Below are 5,649 nucleotides of genomic sequence, written 5' to 3'. Positions count from 1 at the left end.
TCGGAAGCCGCCTTTTTGCAAAGGAGTCTCAGGGCCGTGGGCCTCGGCTGTCCATCCGGCTCCCTAAAGCAGAGGGACCCTCGAGGTGAGGGGCTTAGACCATGGCTGGGCAATGTTGTTTCTTACACCTGGGTGTGTGGCATTTTGTTGAGCTGGCTTCCCCCACTTGGGATAGGTGTTCCACAGCAAGCACCTATTGTATGTCGGAAGTCGTTTTTGCCTCAGGGGTCTCCGGGCTGTGTTCGTTGGAGTTGAACTCCTGCTAGCAAAACCGCCGGGTTGAGGGAAGGGTTCAGACTGTGCCTGGGCCCTGTGGTCTCTTCCAGGTCAGTGTATGGGATTTCCTTCCCCTTGCCACAGGCAGCTGGGAGCATGTCTGCACGTGGAGAAAGACTTTCCTGTGGGAAGCCGCTTTTTGTCAAACGGGTCCCAGTGCTCTGGTCCTCTCTTTTCACTCCTGCTGCCAGAAGCCCAGGGAGGATGGGAGGGCTTAGAACATGGCTGGGCACTGTGGTTTCTTCCAGAGAAGTGGAGGGCATTTGCTTTACCTTGCCACAACCACTTGGGATAGGGTCTGCACCTCAGGAAAACTGTATCCGTGGGAAGCCGGCTTTTTGCAAAGGCGTCTCAGGGCCGTGGGCCTCGGCTGTCCCTCCGGCTCCCCAAAGCACAGGGACGAGGTGAGGGGCTTAGACCATGCCTGGGAAATGTTGTTTCTTACACCTGGGTGTGTGGCATTTTGTTGACCCGGCTACCCCCACTTGGGATAACTTTTCCACAGCAAGCACCTATTGTTCGTCGGAAGCCGTCTTTGCCCCAGGGGTCTCCGGGCTGTGTTCGTTTGGGTTGAACTCCTGCTAGCAAAACCGCCGGGTTGAGGGAAGGGTTCAGACTGTGCCTGGGCCCTGTGGTCTCTTCCAGGTCAGTGTATGGCATTTCCTTCCCCTTGCCACAGGCACCTGGGAGCATGTCTGCACGTGGAGAAAGACTTTCCCTTGGGAAGCAGGGTTTTGTCAAACGGGTCCCAGTGCTCTGCTCCTCTCTTTTCACTCCTGCTGTAAGAGGCCAAGGGGGATGGGAGGGCTTAGAACATGACTGGGCACTGTGGTTTCTTACAGAAAAGTGGAGGGCATTTGCTTTACCTTGCCACAACCACTTGTGAGAGGGTCTGCACCTCAGGAAAACTGTCTCCGTGGGAAGCCGGCTTTTTGCAAAGGAGTCTCAGGGCCGTGTGCCTCGGCTGTCCCTCCGGCTCCCCAAAGCACAGGGACGAGGTGAGGGGCTTAGACCATGCCTGGGCAATGTTGTTTCTTACTCCTGGGTTTGTGGCATTTTGTTGAGCTGGCTACCCCCACTTGGGATAGGTGATCCACAGCAAGCACCTATTGTTCGTCGGAAGCCGTTTTTGCCCCAGGGGTCTCCGGGCTGTGTTCGTTGGGGTTGAACTCCTGCTAGCCAAACCGCCGGGTTGAGGGAAGGGTTCAGACTGTGCCTGGGCCCTGTGGTCTCTTCCAGGTCAGTGTATGGCATTTCCTTCCCCTTGCCACAGGCACCTGGGAGCATGTCTGCACGTGGAGAAAGACTTTCCCTTGGGAAGCAGGGTTTTGTCAAACGGGTCCCAGTGCTCTGCTCCTCTCTTTTCACTCCTGCTGTCAGAAGCCCAGGGAGGATGGGAGGGCTTAGAACATGGCTGGGCACTGTGGTTTCTTCCAGAAAAGTGGAGGGCATTTGCTTTACCTTGCCAGAACCACTTGTGAGAGGGTCTGCACCTAAGGAAAACTGTTTCCGTGGGAAGCCGGCTTTTGGCAAAAATGTCTCAGGGCCCTGGGCCTCGGCTGTCCCTCCGGCTCACCAAAGCACAGGGACGAGGTGAGGGGCTTAGACCATGCCTGGGCAATGTTGTTTCTTACACCTGGGTGTGTGGCATTTTGTTGACCTGGCTACCCCCACTTGGGATAGGTTTTCCACAGCAAGCACCTATTGTTCGTCGGAAGCCGTTTTTGCCCCAGGGGTCTCCGGGCTGTGTTCGTTGGGGTTGAACTCCTGCTAGCAAAACCGCCTGGTTGAGGGAAGGGTTCAGATTGTGCTTGGGCCCTGTGGGCTCTTCCAGGTCAAGGTATGGCATTTCCTTCCCCTTGCCCCAGGCACCTGGGAGCATGTCTGCACGTGGAGAAAGACTTTCCCGTGGGAAGCCGGGTTTTGTCAAACGGGTCCCAGTGCTCTGCTCCTCTCTTTTCGCTCCTGCTGCCAGAAGCCCAGGGAGGATGGGAGGGCTTAGAACATGTCTGGGCCCTGTGGTTTCTTCCAGAGAAGTGGAGGGCATTTGCTTTACCTTGCCACAACCACTTGGGATAGGGTCTGCACCTCAGGAAAACTCTTTCCGTGGGAAGCCGGCTTTTTGCAAAGGGGTCTCAGGGCCGTGGGCCTCGGCTGTCCCTCCGGCTCCCCAAAGCACAGGGACGAGGTGAGGGGCTTAGACCAAGCCTGTGCAATGTTGTTTCTTACACCTGGGTGTGTGGCATTTTGTTGAGCTGGCTTCCCCCACTTGGGATAGGTGTTCCACAGCAAGCACCTATTGTACGTCGGAAGCCGTTTTTGCCTCAGGGGTCTCCGGCTGTGTTCGTTGGAGTTGAACTCCTGCTAGCAAAACCGCCGGGTTGAGGGAAGGGTTCAGACTGTGTTTGGGCCCTGTGGTCTCTTCCAGGTCAGTGTATGGCATTTCCTTCCCCTTGCCACAGGCACCTGGGAGCATGTCTGCACGTGGAGAAAGACTTTCCCGTGGGAAGCCGGTTTTTGTCAAACGGGTCCCAGTGCTCTGCTCCTCTCTTTTCACTCCTGCTGCCAGAAGCCCAGGGAGGATGGGAGGGCTTAGAACATGGCTGGGCACTGTGGTTTCTTCCAGAGAAGTGGAGGGCATTTGCTTTACCTTGCCACAACCACTTGGGATAGGGTCTGCACCTCAGGAAAACTGTCTCCGTGGGAAGCTGGCTTTTTGCAAAGGGGTCTCAGGGCCGTGTGCCTCGGGTGTCCCTCCGGCTCCCCAAAGCACAGGGACAAGGTGAGGGGCTTAGACCATGCCTGGGCAATGTTGCTTCTTACACCTGGGTGTGTGGCATTTTGTTGAGCTGGCTACCCCCACTTGGGATAGGTGTTCCACAGCAAGCGCCTATTGTTCCTGGGAAGCCGTTTTTGCCCCAGGGGTCTCCGGGCTGTGTTCGTTGGGGTTGAACTCCTGCTAGCAAAACCGCCGGGATGAGGGAATGGTTCAGACTGTGCCTGGGCCCTGTGGTCTCTTCCAGGTCAGTGTATGGCATTTCCTTCCCATTGCCACAGGCACCTGGGAGCATGTCTGCACGTGGAGAAAGACTTTCCCGTGGGAAGCCGGGTTTTGTCAAACGGGTCCCAGTGCTCTGCTCCTCTCTTTTCACTCCTGCTCTCAGAAGCCCAGGGAGGATGGGAGGGCTTAGAACATTTCTGGTAACTGTGGTTTCTTCCAGAGAAGTGGAGGGCATTTGCTTTACCTTGCCACAACCACTTGGGATAGGGTCTGCACCTCAGGAAAACTGTTTCCGTGGGAAGCCGGGTTTTTGCAAAGGGGTCTCAGGGCCGTGGGCCTCGGCTGTCCCTCCGGGTCCCCAAAGCACAGGGACGAGGTGAGGGGCTTAGACCATGCCTGGGCAATGTTGTTTCTTACTCCTGGGTGTGTGGCATTTTGTTGAGCTGGCTTCCCCCACTTGGGATAGGTGTTCCACAGCAAGCACCTATTGTACGTCAGAAGCCGTTTTTGCCTCAGGGGTCTCCGGGCTGTGTTCGTTGGAGTTGAACTCCTGCTAGCAAAACCGCCGGGTTGAGGGAAGGGTTCAGACTGTGCTTGGGCCCTGTGGTCTCTTCCAGGTCAGTGTATGGCATTTCCTTCCCCTTGCCACAGGCACCTGGGAGCATGTCTGCACGTGGAGAAAGACTTTCCCGTGGGAAGCCGGTTTTTGTCAAACGGGTCCCAGTGCTCTGCTCCTCTCTTTTCACTCCTGCTGCCAGAAGCCCAGGGAGGATGGGAGGGCTTAGAACATGGCTGGGCACTGTGGTTTCTTCCAGAGAAGTGGAGGGCATTTGCTTTACCTTGCCACAACCACTTGGGATAGGGTCTGCACCTCAGGAAAACTGTCTCCGTGGGAAGCTGGCTTTTTGCAAAGGGGTCTCAGGGCCGTGTGCCTCGGGTGTCCCTCCGGCTCCCCAAAGCACAGGGACAAGGTGAGGGGCTTAGACCATGCCTGGGCAATGTTGCTTCTTACACCTGGGTGTGTGGCATTTTGTTGAGCTGGCTACCCCCACTTGGGATAGGTGTTCCACAGCAAGCACCTATTGTTCGTGGAAGCCGTTTTTGCCCCAGGGGTCTCCGGGATGTGTTCGTTGGGGTTGAACTCCTGCTAGCCAAACCGCCGGGTTGAGGGAAGGGTTCAGACTGTGCCTGGGCCCTGTGGTCTCTTCCAGGTCAGTGTATGGCATTTCCTTCCCCTTGCCACAGGCACCTGGGAGCATGTCTGCACGTGGAGAAAGACTTTCCCGTGGGAAGCCGGTTTTTGTCAAACGGGTCCCAGTGCTCTGCTCCTCTCTTTTCACTCCTGCTGCCAGAAGCCCAGGGAGGATGGGAGGGCTTAGAACATGTCTGGGCACTGTGGTTTCTTCCAGAGAAGTGGAGGGCATTTGCTTTACCTTGCCACAACCACTTGGGATAGGGTCTGCACCTCAGGAAAACTCTTTCCGTGGGAAGCCGGCTTTTTGCAAAGGGGTCTCAGGGCCGTGGGCCTCGGCTGTCCCCCCGACTCCCCAAAGCACAGGGACGAGGTGAGGGCCTTAGACCATGCCTGGGCAATGTTGTTTCTTACACCTGGGTGTGTGGCATTTTGTTGAGCTGGCAACCCCCACTTGGGATTGGTTTTCCACAGCAAGCGCCTATTGTTCGTCGGAAGCCGTTTTTGCCTCAAAGGTCTCCGGGCTGTGTTCGTTGGGGTTGAACTGCTGCTAGCAAAACCGCCGGGTTGAGGGAAAGGTTCAGACTGTGCCTGGTCCTTGTGGTCTCTTCCAGGTCAGTGTATGGCATTTCCATCCCCTTGCCACAGGCACCTGGGGGTATGTCTGCACGTGGAGAAGGACTTTCCCGTGGGAAGCCGGGTTTTGTCAAACGGGTCCCAGTGCTCTGCTCCTCTCTTTTCACTCCTGCTGTCAGAAGCCCAGGGAGGATGGGAGGGCTTAGAACATGTCTGGGCACTGTGGTTTCTTCCAGAGAAGTGGAGGGCATTTGCTTTACCTTGCCACAACCACTTGGGATAGGGTCTGCACCTCAGGAAAACTCTTTCCGTGGGAAGCCGGCTTTTTGCAAACGGGTCTCAGGGCCGTGGGCCTCGGGTGTCCCTCCGGCTCCCCAAAGCACAGGGACGAGGTGAGGGGCTTAGACCATGCCTGGGCAATGTTGTTTCTTACACCTGGGTGTGTGGCATTTCGTTGAGCTGGCTACCCGCACTTGGGATAGGTGTTCCACAGCAAGCGCCTATTGTTCCTGGGAAGCCGTTTTTGCCCCAGGGGTCTCCGGGCTGTGTTCGTTGGGGTTGAACTCCTGGTAGCAAAACCGCCGGGTTGAGGGAAGTGTTCAGA

The sequence above is a fragment of the Ursus americanus genome, unplaced genomic scaffold (assembly GCF_024610735.1).
Source record: "Ursus americanus isolate L20-20 unplaced genomic scaffold, mUrsAme1.1.p SCAF_51, whole genome shotgun sequence".
Classification (NCBI taxonomy): domain Eukaryota; kingdom Metazoa; phylum Chordata; class Mammalia; order Carnivora; family Ursidae; genus Ursus; species Ursus americanus.
The sequence above is the reverse complement of the archived record's forward strand: the minus strand, read 5'-3'. Positions refer to the sequence as shown.